This window comes from Manacus candei, unplaced genomic scaffold (assembly GCF_025592945.1).
Source record: "Manacus candei isolate 608988 ecotype Guabito, Panama unplaced genomic scaffold, ASM2559294v1 h1tg000069l, whole genome shotgun sequence".
In the NCBI taxonomy this organism is placed as follows: Eukaryota; Metazoa; Chordata; class Aves; order Passeriformes; family Pipridae; genus Manacus; species Manacus candei.
This window is the reverse complement of record NW_026138117.1, coordinates 6,568,913-6,586,070: the sequence shown is the minus strand read 5'-3', so window position 1 is coordinate 6,586,070 and position 17,158 is coordinate 6,568,913. Positions and strand designations below refer to the sequence as shown.

The window sequence follows — 17,158 nt, the reverse complement described above, 5'->3', positions numbered from 1 at the left end:
AAGATGCATGTTCTGCAATGGCCAAGAGAAACACCTCTCTGTGCAGACCCTCTCCAGATGACAGATGAGGGCTGGTTGAGCCAAGACAGTCTGACTGACAGACCTGAAATGATGGCAAACCTCAAAGTGGATGTTCCAACCAGGAAAAGAAAATCTATCTCAATACATGGGCAATCCTGTGCCTACACAACTGCCAGATAATCTGCTGCTGATACTTTTCCGAAGAAGTTTGTCCTTAGCCCCTTGTCTCCACCTTCATCTCGCCCCTCCAGGAGGGAAATACACCTGTGGTGGCCTGAATGCCCTAATACCCTTCATGAACTCTCTGTTCTCATGCTGAAGGCCTCACATGTTTTCCTTTTCCAAAATTGTCTGACCTTCCTACTGAGGTAGGTTTTTCTCTGCTGCCTGAGAAAGCCCACCATGAAAAGTGTAAGGGAGCCCACAAACAATCATCGTGATAACCATGCAAAGTTTACAGTCATTACTAGGATTTCTAATTGTCCTTTTCAATGTGAGCAGATCCACTTCCCACCATGTGATTTACTTGGATACAAAAGGCTAGTCTTGTCTGATCTGGTCACATGGATGCTTCTGCATTTGTTTGCTGTGTTTTTTTCACATTATTTATAATTCATTTAGAACTAACCCTGTTCAAAGTCATAACAAAGACAGTATGTTCAGTCACTCAAATCATAGGCCATTCTGGAGGGCAATAACCCAAGACTACAAAAGTTCATACAGTGCCTTCAAAAAAGAGAAGGAAAAACAGCAGCCTCATTATTTGGCAAGTAAGAGCTATGATTTTGTTGAGACTTGCTTAAAAGAAACATTATCAGATTTCATTTTGTCCTCTCACTGAGGAATCTGTGCATAAGCATAAATTATTCAAGCATTCAGGATTTAGGATATGATAGAATAGAAATGTCCATCACTGTATCCTCTATTTTCGCTGTGTTCCTCCAAACAATCATCCTGTGCTGGTCTGCCTAATGATCCACAAAATGTTGTCCTGCTGATTACATGAAGTCCACTTTCTATCCCACAAAAAGATGGTTTCTGTTGGAGTTATGAACCACAGAAGCACAGGCAGGGAAAACTACTCAGAAAGCTCTCTCGGTTGAGATGAGAGACATCTGGATGTTTACAACTGTTGAAAGGCTCAGGAACAAATTTCAAAAAAAAGGCCACAGGACAGTGGTTACACTAATAAAAATAAAGGTTTTTTCCTGGACATGTACTTGCTGACTTAGAATTGGCCTCTCTGCAGGCACAGGGAGATGATGCTCACTGTTGACTGTCCAGCAGGTGCCCAGGTATGGCTTTCTGACGAAATGAGCTATAGGATGAGGGGGAGGTAAGGGAAATGTTATCTTGCTGTACTCTTACAGTCCTGGTCATGTCCCTTCCCAGCTACTGCAAAAATTAACCCTGTCCTGGCCAGAACCAGGATAGTCATCTAAAAAACAAGTATATTAATCCCATAGTTTGTGGTGTGGTTCCCAGTATTTGATCAAAGGAAACAAGAGTCCATACAGCCACAAAATCTAAATCTGAGACATTTACTGCATGCTTTTCCCAGGTCTTTGTTGTGGTAGGGGTTTACTGTATGATGTTTTCATGAGAAATACTGATGACTTTAAGAGAAGAAGGCCAGAATGTGTTGCACTTTGATGGTGATGTCCATTTATCATTTTGTTCAATGATTTGATCTTTTACATCAAGCCCTAGATTCTGAAAACACAGGACTGAGTAAAAATCCCACATTTCATTTTTAAAAAAGATATCTTTAAGCCTTGTGATAAATAAGCCCATAAGGAGAACATCTAATCCTTCCCTTCCCACACATATACAACCTTTCCTTAACACCACAAGTTCAAGTATCAGGAGGCCATTAACTCAAACCAGAGACACTGCTTTTAATCTCATGTTTGCTGAAATCTGCCTCATTGTTTGTCTTTTTCTTAACACTTGGCACTGGCAATGATTAATACTGCCAACATTTTCCTTGCCAGAAAAGATGTTTCTTCTGTTTCTTTCCAGTGAAGCCTGAAGACACCTCCTACTCTGAGGCTGCCTTTCTTCCCTCACCTACAGGGAGAGCAGCTAAGGAGGAAGACAGAAATCTCATTCCCCTTTCAGAAGAGGTGTTTCCAAGTGGGAAGGAAGGAGAAGCGGCAGTTTACAAATTTCTTGTGGATCAAGAGCAATGGGAAAAGAGTCAAGGAGCTCCAAAGTTTTCTCTTTCTTTTCCACTGCTGAATGGTAACTCAGAAGCTGCTGATAATGTCTCTTCTCCCTTCTGCCAGCACAGCATTATACCTCCGTGGATTACCTCAAGAAATGCTACTTGGCAGAAAGCTGTGGTCAGATTGACTTGGTTGACATACAGCCTGCTCTAGGTTGATCCAGAAAATAGGAACTATCAGGATAAGGCCAGCTGTGTTATCTCAACAGTCTGTACCTGTGGGTTAAGAGACCTCATTTACACTGATGCAGTGATCTGGGTTAACCTTACCTTTACATGGGGCAGATCGTCACCTCCTTCTTCTTAATTTTTGCTCTCCCTGTGAGTTGGGGTGACTGAGAGAGGCATTTTTGGCTGGCCATTTCCAGATGGAGGTTTACCAGCCCATTTTCAACTTTTGAACACCACAGAAGTGCCAGATCAGGTTTAATAATCTGGCCTATTATTTTTTGATTATTGTACCAAGGATAGAAGAATATCCTCTTCATTTGTCAACAACTAGTAGGTCACAAGTTGGCTGGTTTACCAAACCTGAAAACAGTTTGCCAGCAGCAGAGACTTACACCCTAAAAGGAGAGAACACACATTTAACTGGCACCACCTCTCCACCTCCAACAAAGGAGAGATATGGGGTATCAGTAGCTGCTTTTAAGTTGTCCCAAGTACTAACTTGTTTCTGATTTTTAGGCTGGCTGTCTATTAAGTCTTGCTTGTCTATTGCTAACAATTGCTCAGTGAGCTAATACTTCTTAAGAGCTGCTATCATTCAGCCACATTACCCAGTCTGGAAAGGAGAAAAGGGAGCTCAATCCTTATCCCACTGCATCAGTGGGATCCTGACACCGATGGCAAGGGGTGAAAGATGAAAGTCAAGTTATTCCATTAGGCTTCAGCAGTCTTAAGTGGGCCTAGATTTATTTAATTTCAAATGACTGTAGTGCCAGTTGCATCTTACATGAATACAGAGATAAAAATTCCTATTTATCTCCAGTGGTATCTCAGTATATTCTAAGTGCATATTCTTCCTTACCTTGTATGCAACAGTTTCAAAACTCAGAAAGATATGCCAGTAGCAGATGAAGAGGATTTGGAAGTGATACAGAGGTGTGGAGAAGGGGAGAGAAGGCTTAGGACGAACTGAGGGTCATTGCACCCTCTTCTGTAACAGTCCAATAAAGCTAACACAATCCCAGATATAGAGGCAAAAAACTGGAATCATTCATTGAACATGTCAGTGCTATTTAAGGGTCTCGGGGGCTTACATTCTAATGAGGAGGCAGGGTTATGCCAAATAGGGGATTCCACAATCTATTAGCATTTCCAGTAACAAGGGTAACATAAGGGGAAAAATGGATTTACATTTCTCGGATACAGTATTTACATTTTGGGGCAAAAGGTTTGATACTTCCAGTAAGCGAGATTATACTGGGAAAGAGTGGTCATCTTTTCCCGAAATAAGAATTTACAAAGGGAGGGAGAAAACGGTGGGATATCTGATAGCATCATGCAAAGTCTCTCTACATTCTGCTGGGGGAGATCAGGACAATGGATCTTGTCTGGTCTTTTAGGTGGTGGTTTTTTTCCCAGCCTCTCTGGTCCAAGGTTTCCTGTTTAATCCTAGCAGTTCTTTTTCTGTTGGTATTTGAATTTTGTACTGCAACACTCTTCCATGCACACTGGCAACACTCCCCAGCCTCACGTCTCTATTATACTTCCCCTGGATTCCCCTACCAGTTTTAAAGACTATTACACTAGAAAGATGCTTAAGGTGAGAAGGGAACTTGTAAGGCACTGAAATATTGCCCTCAACTGTGATTCATTGTGGAGGCAGTCCTTGGACCTCACATTCTGTAGCTCATTTTGGTAGAGGAGGAGAGATAGAGCTTGGCTGCCTGAAGTTCATGGAGTTGTAACAGGAGCACTTTTTATTCTCATTAAGGTAATGGGCTGAGTGTGATTATTGGGGGTATTTTATTTGTATGAAATTCACCAGCCCTGATATAAGGACCTGCAAGTTAGGGAGTTCATTCTGCTGCCCACATTATGGTTCACGTGCTGTGTGGTGCCCTGGGGTCCTGCAGGCAGCCACAACAGCACAGGTTACCTCCTGTAGTCCCTCCTGCCCCATGCAGGTGTCTCAGAGACCCCAGGATATATCCAGTAGCTTGAGAGAGCTCTCTGTGAACAACTGCCTGGAGCTCTCAAGGGCTGAGAAGAATATAACCTCTTATTCTAGGAATGAATAGGCTGCTCCAGAAGACATGTAAGTGCCTAAGAGAGATTGAATGAATTGCTCTCTGGAGATTTGTGTTCCATTTCTTTAGTCATGCTCTCAGGCTTCAGACTTACAATTTTCTTGTATCTTGTATAAAGTGAGACAAACCCCACTTACACTGCAGCAGTTGCAGTCATTTTTTAGAACTTCCTCTTAGGATCAAGTCACAGAGCAAAATTATTCACAAACCTCTATTTATCCTTTTTTTCCATTCTCAAATTACCTTTCTATTTTACGCTCCTCTCTCAAGTTCCCTTTTCAACAACTGCCAAAAGGACAGCTACTGCTGTGCCATGGCTGCTTCCTGGCCCCCCATGTTTAGCCCCCAGGTGCATTTTCCAGGAGGTGAAGAGAGAGCAAGTGTTGGTGTTCAGGCAAGCATATGCTTTACAACAACACTAAGATGCTGAAAAGCAGTAGCTGCAATGTTGATCATATCAAGGCAACGTTACCAGGAGACACCTCCCAGCATGGCAGACATGAGCTGTTGGAGTCTCTTCGCCCCTGGAAGGTAGTGGGTGTAACGTTTTACATCTCTCTCTCGCTCAGACATGAGGGACGAGCAGCCTAACAAGGTCACATTTGTTAGAGGCATACATACTTCCATCTGCTCAGGCGGATGGCAAAGTGCCTGGCACAAAGCAAGGAGACACTCTAAAAAGGAATTGTTTGAGGGAGGAGTGTCAGGGCAAAGCTAGGAAGGTGAGTGGTAGTTAGATAACATACACTGAGACAGGTACAGACACATTAGACAAAAGCCTTCTGATTTCCCAAATCCTTTCAGCTGTACTGCATTGCAGGGCAGCATGGATATAGTGGCAGAGAAGATGTGTGAGCCTTAGCAGTGATGAACCCCCAAAGCTGAAAGTTCACTCCTTCACTTTGAATGCAGAATCTGCATCGCAAAATGGTTTGTGGCTACTGCTGAGCCTTTGCTAGAATTGAACAAACACTGTTTTATCTTAGACAGGAGATCACAAAGATATAGTGCTACTTCAGGTTGCAGCTTGAATTTTTTTCACAGTGAATGAAGATAAAAAAGACCTCTCTGTCTTTGAGGGGAGATGCACAGCCTGAGAAAAAATTCTGAAACATCATTTTTGCTAAACCCCTTTGCAAGGAAAGCTATAGCTCCACTTGTTTAACACTCAGGACTCAAGGATCTTCAGGCTACAGATGTTTCAAAGCCTAAGATCTTACAAAATCTGGTATCTTGACTCTGCCATGATAATAGAAACGAAGATGTCCATTAGGTTCAATATTAAAAACATTTTCTTTGCTTAAATATTGTTTTGACTAAATATATTAAAAAATTGACTGTTTGCACATGCTTAGATAAGGTATGGGGATTACAACGGAATAGAAAAGAGTGGAGTGTCTAAAGAATAAAATTATTCTTTAATATTTTTCTCTTTAGTCTTCCAGAAACATTTGGTAATTAGTTGGGAAAGGACATGAGAGTAGATAACAAGGAAGGCGCAGATGGAATGTTCCTTTGAAGCATCGGTAGGATGTGCTTTGGGATGACACACAGTTAAAGGTATTTCTTATTGCATCCTCTTTCAGTTTTACTCAGGTTTAAGGCAATGGTTCTATTGCCTCCTGAAAAACACAACTCTTATTCAACTGTGGGGGAAGCCCTATGCCAGCCAAAATATGCATTTGGCTTCAGAGCCAAGAGGATCGGCCAGCACCAACTCAAATACTGAAGTGTATCATCCTACCAAGGATTTTCCTGGAAATCCTCCTTAGACGCCTGTACAGCTTTAGTTGCCATCATCAGTGTAGAGTGACAGCAGGCAGGTTGCTAAAAATCGTACATGATGTAAACTTTCAGCCATGCCAAAAGCAAGACCACATTCTCTAAAATTAAAAGCAAATACTGTGTGACACATATAGCCAAAGAATTTAAGAGCTACTTAACTTGCTTTCAGCAGATGCTGGGGTATGGATATACAGTAAGGGCAAACCCTTAATGTCTGGAAATGGTTCTTAAAGCCAATGTTTATCTTTTACTTAGCCTAATTAATAGCTAATGATTGACACATGGTGGTGGATAACCCCTGTGTATCTTAATCTATGTTAAAGCCTCATGCAGCTCCTCCTGCTTTGTTTGGCTCATTTGAAGAGGACTGTCAACAGCAGTTCATCATCACTGAAGAGGGGCTGTTAGGCAGCAGAGAATATTCTCAGAAACTCAGCTCCTGGGGAGAGATAGCAAAGTTTGGCTCTGCGGGAGCAGCCCCGAGCTCAGCAGCAGTAATCAGGAAGGCATTTCAGGGGCCAAAGTCCCCTGCTGTCATGCTGAGGAAGTCACTGTAAGATATGGGGGTATTGCATGGCAGAGCCTGTCTCCAGGATGAATGCAATGAAAAGGGACCACTTTATTCTCCTGCTCTTTGGCTTGGGATTGACAGCACTTTGGGATTCACCTTTTTTTCATGTTTAGCAACCAGAGGTCTTGACTTTTTGACCCTTTGGAGGGCTTCAAAGGACTTGAATCAGAAATAGCCAGCTGAGACTGTGATGGCAAGAAGAATACTCTGGAAGTGGTACACTTCCCTAGATTGAACTTGTCAGGACATGAAAAGGAATAGCAATCCACCGTGCCAGAAGTCCTGAATGGCACAAAGCCATTTCAGTCTTTAATGACAGCCCTCTACACTTGCTGATGTATGAAAGCATGAGATGTTGAAGGTGTAAATAAGGAGTATTAGAATTCTTTACCTGACTAACATGAAAATTTTTAAGTGATAATTCACGTTCATTAATAGATTTCATAATTATTTTTCAGCATAAAAATTTTATTTCAGAAGCTTTTCCATAGTACATGAGACTATGCTAAAATAACCTATGCTACCTGGAATCCTCTTAAAAGCAATAACCACATTTATTTTCAAACAAATACTTTTACTTACTTCAGTACTGAAGAGCTGGGCAGGTCAATGGTTCAATTGTGCTGGTTGCTTTGCAAAACAAAACAAAAAGGAGTGACCAAAATCTCACCATGCATTTCAATGCCAGCCTGCTCCATGTTTTGAGTAGAGGATAAGGGTCCCTCTTCAGTAACCCCATGGTTTGCATTTTTTAAAAAAAATGTCTCATGTTATGTGCTTCAATTAAAATAATGAGGGAAAGAGGAAAAATTCCTGTATTCTTTTCTTGGGTGTGTGTTCCTCCTTCCATATACACCCCCTGACTCTCTTCTGAGGAAACAAATCAGAGCTTCATCTGAAAACTCATCCACCGACTGACTTATCTGTTAACTGAACAAGCGCTCTCCCAAACTGTGCTCAAAATAGTACTGCTCTCCATCCACAGATTAGTCACGATACTTTGTTCCCCTTAATTGTGAGATTGAACTCTTCTTGTTACTGGAGTCTCTCAGACAGATTGCGTACCCTCTTGTCAAGAGGAAAAAGTGAAATAAGGACCAAGTTACCTCCCAAATGTAGCAGGAGGCTTCTGTTGAGCTCTTGTTTATTTTAGTCATTTATCCACCTCCCCACATCAGATAATGCTACATTGTGATTTGTGGGCTCTGTGCTGTGTTAGACATACTCTAGACAAGAAATTCTTTCTTGGAGAAAAACCCACAGATATGCATCATGCTCTCTGCCCACCTCTGTTAACATGCTGTACCATTTTTAATTCTAATCTCTTGAGAGTAGATGTTTGGAAATGCAGAGACTTAGCCTGAAACCTTCTGACCATTGCAACTTCCCATGGTGCAGGCAGTTTTCTACAGTATCACAGGTTTTATTTCTCTGGTGACTCCTCTGCCAGCCTTCCCACCTTCATCAATACTTTCCAATACCACATTACCACTTTACTTGTGCTGCTAAATTTACTGTGGAGAACAAAGCAGGGGAACAGGTTGGGTTATATTATTATTTTTTTAGGAATATCTTTAGGTGGCTCAGTTGTCTCAGTAGTCTCAGTTGTCTCAGTAGTCTCAGTTGTCTCAGTATTAGCTCAGTTGAGTCAGCTGTGCTCTGTGTTGTGGTAGCAGAGGTGACCATGTGGGGGCTTGGGCAGGAGAAGACATAGAGTGGATTTTGCTGACAGTGGTACAGCCATGGGGTGAATTATCCAAGGAAACACACACCACACTGTAAAGATCAGTGAGATTTGTCACCTATGAACGCTGCTTTGTGAAGGAAAATGAATGTGTGAGGGAGCAGAAGTCTCTTTAGGAGACTGAAAAAGGGCAAATTAATTACTTCAGGAAAACTTCCTCAAAGCTTTCCTTTTCTTGAAATCCAGATACACCAAATAGGAGGTGTGGCACTTGGGAATATGGTTTAGGGGTGATTACAGTGATACTAGGTTGGTGGTTGAAGTGGACGATCTTGGAGATCTCTTCCAACCTTGATGATTCTGTGAGCCTATGATTCCATCTAGACTTGCATAAATAAGATATACAAGCCTTTGAGGCAGCAAGCCCTAGTAATATGTCTTCATGCAAAAGGAAGGTGTGATGCTTATGTGAGCCTGTGCAAGCACACCCGTGCTTGCTTAATCCAGACATCTTTGTACACATTGGCAAGGGAGACTGTGATATAGAGTACAGCTTCACCTAGAGCACACCCCTGGAGAAATCAGCATTGGCAGTCCATCTAACCTTCAGCCTACCTTGCACCAATCTCCATGTGAGTCTGAGCTGACAAGTGACACAAGCACAATCACGCCTTCACTGCATTTTCTTAGTGACAACTTAACCTGTCCCTTTTTCATTATCTGATAGTTGAGGAAAGTGATTGATTCCTCATGCATGTTGTCACTGGGAGTGCTCAAGGCTGTATTCTGGGTGCAAAAGACAGGGCAACTGACTCAGCTAGAGAGTATGACAGATTACTGTAGGTAGACTAGCTAAGTCTTATCTGCCTAAGGTAAGAGGCAGTATCTGTTGGCCCAAAACAAGAAAGATGTAGCCTGACAGGTTAGACCAGGGGTGCAGGTAGCCTCCTGCATCCTCTTTCATTCGTCTGTGGGGGTAAAATTGCTCCATCATAAATTACAAAGGCTGTATTTGACCTACTGTATATCTCTGGTCTTCTCATACTCTTGTTCTCTATCATGTGCCTGTAGCTACGACTTCAGTTTTAAAGTGCTGAAGAGCTGTAACAGGCACTTCTGTGACACGTGTCTGACAGCCTGGGCCCCCAAGTTGTTTATTTATAGGTTGCTAGACATGCTTTGCTCCTATTTCTGAAATAGACACTTCCCCATCACATTTGTGGCCATAGTAACTCGCTCTCAAATCACATAGATTAGGTTTTCCGCTTTCTTGTGCCGCTCCTTAATAGAAGACCTAAGGTGGTAAAACAAAAATGAACTTCTCAAGGAGGGGAGAACTGCAAACAGAGGGTCATAGAGGAGAGAGATTTGTGAGGACAGAGACTAGTGAACCCTAACAGCCCATCTGAAGCCTTGGGAAATGAGAGGCCTTTGCAGGCAGGAGCAGAGCTGTACAGTGCACCACAAATAAGCAGACCAAGAAGTGCAAGATAGACCCTGAGCAGTGGATTTGGAGGTTTTTTTGGATCACTGTTTTGGAGTGACAGACAAGACAACATGTCTCCAGATCAAAAGGATCTGAAAAAATTTAAAACCAGATCCAATACTCCAGTATTCTCAATGACCTTCTGTGAAAGTAATTAAAAAGCAAAAATAAAATACAGAGAGCTGAAATAGAGAGGCTGTATAAGTCTCCAAATGTGAGTTACCTCACAGCTGAAATCCCCCAAACCAACCTATGTTACCCGTGTTTCTCTAGCAAACTACCAAGTGGAGAACATCATCCTTTTTCTTGTGTGGATGAAAATCCTGCTTCTTCTTCTCTCTCTGGTTTCTAGCAGACTGGACAGTATGATCATCCACGTGAGCACTTCAGCCACTTCACCCAGACCTGGCAGGGATCACCCCAGCCATAACATTTGTTCCCTGCTGACATGCAGGGAACCCTTAATGGGGTTACAGAGGAGAGGGACACAGGTAGTTCCTGCTGTAAGAGCCAGACTTGTCACCCTGCTGTGTGCTTATAAAATGGTCTCACAGCTCTGGGGAGCCTAGTTGTTGCTGGGCTAATGGCTAGTGAAAAATGCAGACTTTTTTTCTCAGGTTGTGAAGTCTTGTACAGTATTAACTCACCATTCAGATAACCTAAAAACACATTTTAAAATCATTAAAGCATATAGGTAGAAGTGGTTTTATTTCTTTCAAAATACAATGTAGTGAAGGATGCCAAGATTCCCCAGTAAAAGGTTAAAATGCCCAGAAAGGTCTGAGGATTGTTAAATCACCTTGAACCATAATGCCTGCCCACAGGTGAGGGGGAGCTGGGCTGAAGAGCTCTTGCTGGGAGCATAACTTTGCTACAGAGAGCAACATCACTCTGCTCTGAAAGGAAAAGAGCTGTGGCCAAACATGAACATCTTAGTGCTTCCCCCCAGTTGCATCTTTCAGACTGCCCTGAACTTTTACCTCAGAGTCCTCAGGCTGTGTTGATAGCTCAAGGACAGCAAATGTCTGAGTTGTGTTGGGAAACGGCTTCCAAATTATGAACCTGATTTCCCTGGAATCGATTCCTAAATTCTTAGCACATGCTTAAGACTGCTGTGTCAGGAAAAGAGTTAAATGTGGGCAAATGTCCATCCTGGCTGAAACATGCCATGAGCATGTACAGTTCTCAGCTCTGAGCACAGGCTTAGGTCTCTCCCTGGGACTGTGGAGTCATGGGTTCAAAAATCAAGGTTGGGAGCTGATCTCAGAGGAGCAGTGGGATGGGCACAATCCATGCTAAGAATATAGTGAGTCCCTTATCCTGCAAAGAGAAGACTTTTCCTCCCACCCGCTTGGCTGGGAGTGCTGGGTGAGCCTTAAGCGGGGAAAGAGGCCACCACTGTCCTTAGGGACAGCAGTGATGAGGATGCAGAAGAAGGGCACCTTTGCAAAGAGCCGTGGCTGCCAGTCTGATAAGCTTCTGGCAGTGTTTTCCTGTTAAATCCCAATTAACTCAGTTTTAAAGGCTGAGTCCAGGCAAGTGTGTGATATAGAAGGACTCCTCAAGGCAACTCAGGTAAACTGTATGCTTTATAACTTCTGCTTTTAGTGTCTTATTTTAAGAGTCTGTTAACTTAGCATATAAATCACATTTTTTAATATAAGTAGCAGAGATAGGTTTAAATTCAAAAATGCTTGGAAATTCAGGTTTTGATTACTATTTTTCTTCTGTACTTCAAATTTAGAGTGGGCTATTATTGGCAACGCAAAAGTTCTTGGGTAATGCAGTTTAAGCTGGATGCTTTAAATCATTTAAACATAAAGGACTTCATTCTCCTTCATACAAAGGAACTAAACTGATGGAAAATAATATTTAAATCCCCTTTCAGACCTAAATATTTTCATTAAGAGTAATTTTAATAGTATGTGTCTAATCCAAACTAATGTTGCAAAAGATGGTTTAGTGTATTTAGTATAAAATATTTACATGATAATAGATAAAGTGAATGCATCATTTTGCAAGCTATTAAAAAATACTTAATAATTCCAGTTGGAACACTCAGCTGTAAGAGCTGCTTTCCATTTCACTGAACTTTCTGCTATGGAGAGGAAAGAAATGATTTCTCCACATGGCTGAGCATCAGGTTTCTTTAAGCATGAAAGCAGGCTTGTAAAGGGTAGGTGTTTATGCTTGCTTGTTTCCATCAGGAGTGTTTTCTGACATGAAAATAACCTGCCATCCACTAGCAGATTTTAAGCAGCTCTGCTTTAAAACCTTCTGCCACAAACCTGTGTCAGCTCAGCCCAGCATGTGCATTGATTAGCTTAATTTTAAGAGGCAGTGTCATAGTTTCTTTGGTGCTGTGCTGCTGCAGCTGGGTGAAAAGCACTGAGTGGCGAAAGGGGAAAACTATAAAAAGTATCTGTGGATAATAGGTGGGCTCTCTTGTCCTTTCCCTCTCTGAATCCAGCTCTGAAGACAATCTCTGCTGACTCAGAACACCACCGGGGTTGATTTCCTACTGAAAGTTGACTTGGAGCAACTCCTTTTTCTGAGGCAGTGTTTATAGCTAATATCTGGAGGGTTTTGTCTTGTTTTGTTTGAGCAGTGCTCACTGTCTAAAATAGTGAGGATGTTTAAAAAAGTGAGAATGTCCTCATACTTTCAGATAAGCTGAATGGTATTAGGGCTCCATAGACTGTACATGGTACCTGAGGAGACTCACTTCGACACAAATATTTAAGCTGTAACATCTGCATACCCTCACATGGTACCTTCCCTTTTGTATATATGTACATCTGACTTTACATTCCAGGGGAAAAAAAGGCTGCATTGCATAACCAAATTTGCTCTGAAAAATCCACTTGGGAGTCTGACACTTCAGGAATACCCTCAAGCTGAAACCAGAGGCTCCCTCTGTTTCACTTAGCAGAGAGCTCCTGTCACCCCATTGCTGACCACATGCTTTCCACATGTGACAGCCCTGCAGCAGGACTCTTCTTAAGGTCGTAGAATCACAGAATGGTTTGGTTTGGAAAGGACCTTGAACATCATCTATTTCCAGCTCCCCTACCACAGGCAGGGACACCTTCCAGTAGACCAGGTTGCTCAAAGCCCCATCCAACCTGGCCTTGAACAGTTCCAGGGATGTATTCCAGGGGTCCTCTCTTCCTGTTCCTATGTCTCTGCTGCTACTATCATGTCACATCTAGGAACCAATTTGGATGAAAGAAAAAACGAAACCAAAAAACAGACAAATTTTTTAAAAAAACCCACTTTATTTCAGCCTAGTGGTAAAGGTAGTTTGTGGGTAAGAATGAGCAGCCAAAATCAGGACGAGGAAATATTTGGCTAAGCCATCTGATAATAGTAAGCTAAAAGATGCCTGACAGGTGACATGTTAAGACTGACCAGATTGTAATCTGGAGTGAAGAGAGAGGGAGGGGAGAAAGGCTGAAAGGAAGGGCAGAAGAATGAGGCCTTGTACCCATCTGGATTTTTGCCCTGGATGAAGCAGGATGGCTGAGGCACTCTTTTTGGGCAGCTATACGTGTCCCTGTTCCATGGAGGCTCTGAGGTATAACATGACTTACCTGGGGAGCACAGGGAGTCACTCCAAAGTGCCCTGCGCTCCACTCACATGTGTACAACAAACAGTTCTTCTGTCATGTCAGCATTCATCTATGCAGAAATGATTGAGTGGATGTTTTGGGGGACAGCTAATGTTACAGTACTTTTCTGAAACATATTTTTCTACCCATGGCAGCATTGCACGGTTGAACACCAGGTTCCTGTAAATGATTAGTAAGACAAATGTTCGCCTTTTGTCTTTGCCACAGTGACTGGAATGAACCTTACTGCCTTCAGTGATTATAATTCATGCGTCACTAAAACCACAAGGTATGTTTTTTACATGACTGATATCCCCTCTTCCACCCACCAGCACTGCCCATAACTGTCCTTTTCTTCCAAAGATGCTAGGACCCACTGGCAAAACTTACTAAGTATTTGCTTGAAATACTATCATATTGTTAAAAACAGGAGCTCTTCACAAAAGACGTGTCTGACATTTCCAAGGAGTGTCTAGTGAGCTAAAGTATCTGGAAAGTGTCTGTTGTGATCACGATGGAAGAAGTGGTTCAGAATAATCATTTGCAGCAGGAAGCAGTTTCAGCAAAGACCTTGCTTCACTTAGAAGGGAGGTGCTGATAGAAACTAACCTAAATCAGTTGCTGTATTTATTAACATTATTAGCAGTTTTGATAATAACAGCAATAACCATAGCAATAATAATAACAACAATAATTAATAGAAGTGAGATGGGCTGCCTGCAGCAGGCTCACTGTCCCACAGCCTCCCACAGCCTTACCTGCTTGTTTACTGTTTTGTACCTTGTGAGACCTCCGAAAATGTCTGGATATTAAAGAAAACAAAAACACCTTTGCATATTTTTACAATCCACTTAAAAGCCTGTGTGGGCTATGAAAGCATGTACGGTCTAAATAATGAAATAATAATTGAAAAAAATAACTGCTCTCAGGTAATCCTAACCAAGAACTTCTCTTTGAATTCACAGCAGTGATCCTAAACAAAGCCAAGGACACTGCTTGGAGTGGAGGCTCTTTGTGACATGGTACTATGGAGAAACAGACCATTTCCCAAAGTATCTGCACCAGTTCCAGAAGAATCTCTCTTGTCTGTGTACACCTACAGACTGACAAAATGATTTTATTTGGAAGATTGTTTAGGCATCCCAAATTATTTGACTTTGTTAAATGTTTAGCTTAGTGTGGTCCTACACGATGCTGCCAGTTTGGTGGGAAATCAGAGAACCCCAGCGAGTAGGTTGCAAAATCTTTGCTTAGGAAATTAAATATGTTTTTGCCTCTGCCGCAACGATGCAGATGTAGTTAATCCATCCACAAAGAAATCACTATTACTTTGTCTGAAATGGCCAGCATTAATAATGTAACAAGAAGGGACTATGATTCTTCTGCCATACGATCCAGAGATCGCAACAGACTCTGATAGCAGGGAAGTGAAGATACAAGGTGACTGAAGATGAGCCCTGGATCACACTTTTATTGTCTTGTGGATGCATGTTTGGGCATCTTTCATAATAACTGGTACCAAGAAGAGGAATTTTGACAAACTGCTTTCATGGAAAAAAAAATCTCTTCTTGCTTATCTTTGCATGTCTCCACTATGGTACCACCACTATTCAGTCTCTCTGAGCACCTACAACACATCTGGCCAGATGTGCTTCACCCCTTTGACCTTTACCACACCATGGTTTGAAAGTAGAACCTTAGAAGACTTTTATTCCAAATTAGGCTGGTACACTACAGAAATGCAGATAGCTGGGTGTTCATATTTTCTAACCTAACCTGCCCAGGACACGTGTGCCCCTTCCTGAGCCACTTCTGACCCACCTTCCAGGGCCTCCACTGACCACAGCAGGACTCATAAGCTTTTATTAAAGGATTGAGTTAAAGGCTTAAGTCAGGTTGGTATACTTCAGGAAGACTGTTGAATAAGAACAAGACAACATTTTATCTGTCAGAAATTGTATGCCTGTAGCTGATCTTGCCCAGGGGCGAAGGCTTCTGCTTTTCTGTGACTCTGTGGTGTTCAGTGAGCCCCATGGTCAGGAGGAGGAAAGCTAGAGGAAGCCACACACAGAACCTGAATTTCTCAGGACATTATAACAGCTTATTAAAAATACATAATGAGAAAACAGCTTTGGGAAAATATGAAGAGTATCAGAAATTTAAATTTTGGAACTCACCTGAGGCATCATTTCTGGAATAATCAAGCTGCTATAAAAAGTGGTGACTTGATGTAGGGTTATTTTTACATCTATGTGATGTTCATTTTCACCAGAAGATGGTATAAGTGAGGAGAGGATTGTGTGTTTCTTGCTACAAGATTCAATGCCCTTGTAACAGAGCCTCGTGAGAGGCTTTGGCAAACCTCATCCTGAGCTGGGCCTGGCACAAACTGTACCAGAGTTTATAAAGTCACTGGTTAGTCTTTAGCCTTCACCTCAGGTATTTGCAAAGTAGGGTCTGGGAAATTATGCAGTCAAGGACCAGGAGAAGGACCACTCCTGTGATGTGCAACTCCATCGCTAATGGCGACTTCACTACTAGAAAGGAACCAGGCCTGTCCTCCTTTCTGAGAAGGTGTTTGTCTGCTGTATCATCAGAGAGACCTTTTCACACTGTGGAGAAACAGAGAAAAGGAAAGGACTACTTACTGAGCACTAATGTGTGGCACTTGCAGGATGTGTGTGTTTTCACCTAGAATGCAAGGTAGGATGTTCACACTTTTTACCCTCCTGCATCCAGGGCTTGATTCACAGACCTTGGAAACTTTTTACTGACTTCAGGGGAGTTTGGAACATGTCCAAAAGTTACCCATCATCCTGGAAGGGGAAAAAGATAAACTGACTGTTTCGCCTAAAAAGATCCAGGAAAAGAGCTCAGGAAGAGATAATTAGGATATTGTGGCATTTGGGGGGTTTTTAGGGGTTTTTGTTGTTGGTTGGTTGGGTTTTACTTCCACATAGCAGCTCATAATCTAATGCCTAGATTGTTTTTAATGTGACATTTTTCTTATTGTTTTGATTTCTAAGGAGGACAGCCCATAGGCTTCTTGGCTGCAGGGCCCATCAGGTAGTTGAAACGGAGCAGCAGATGCTGCTGCAGAGAAATGCAGTCCATGACCCAGCTGGCAGCCAGGGCTCCTGAAGGGCCAGGGACAGTAGGGGGCACTGGGGCAGGACGACGCTCAGATGTCCCTTCCCCAGAGCCAGGCTGGGCAGACGATGCAGCACGAGTTAACAGGCTGACCCCTGAGCCCATAAACTCAACAGGAGAGTTTATAGACCCGTGGCAGTCCTTGTGACTGTCCCAGGGGCTGGTGAGCAAGTTGAAGGAAAGGCAGAGGTTTTATTTGGGATAATGAGAGCCATGGTCTGTTTTAGTCTGGACCAGGTCCAAAGTCAGTCTTAATAATCTTGGTTGTGTTTAGGCTGAACTGAGTTTTTGCTTTCCATTTTTGAGAAAGCCCAGAGAGCAGGCTCCCACTGTGAAAGCCCTCTCAGCCAAGCTACTGATGTGAAACA

General features: G+C 42.5%; 1 protein-coding gene across 3 annotated transcripts in view; it reads left to right on the top strand.

Annotated features, from left to right (window-relative positions):
- The window catches only part of FHL2 (four and a half LIM domains 2), a 159,314-nt gene that overhangs the window by 86,572 nt on the left and 55,584 nt on the right, over window positions 1-17,158 (top strand). The window contains exon 1 of one of the 3 annotated variants that reach the window (XM_051806877.1): window positions 11,405-11,604. The exons of 1 other annotated variant lie outside the window; for it this stretch is intronic. The gene's annotated coding sequence lies outside the window, so the exon portion shown is untranslated. Of the gene's footprint in view, window positions 1-11,404; window positions 11,605-13,866; window positions 13,930-17,158 lie in introns of those variants that run through there. One more of the 3 variants, XM_051806875.1, reaches the window with a different exon arrangement.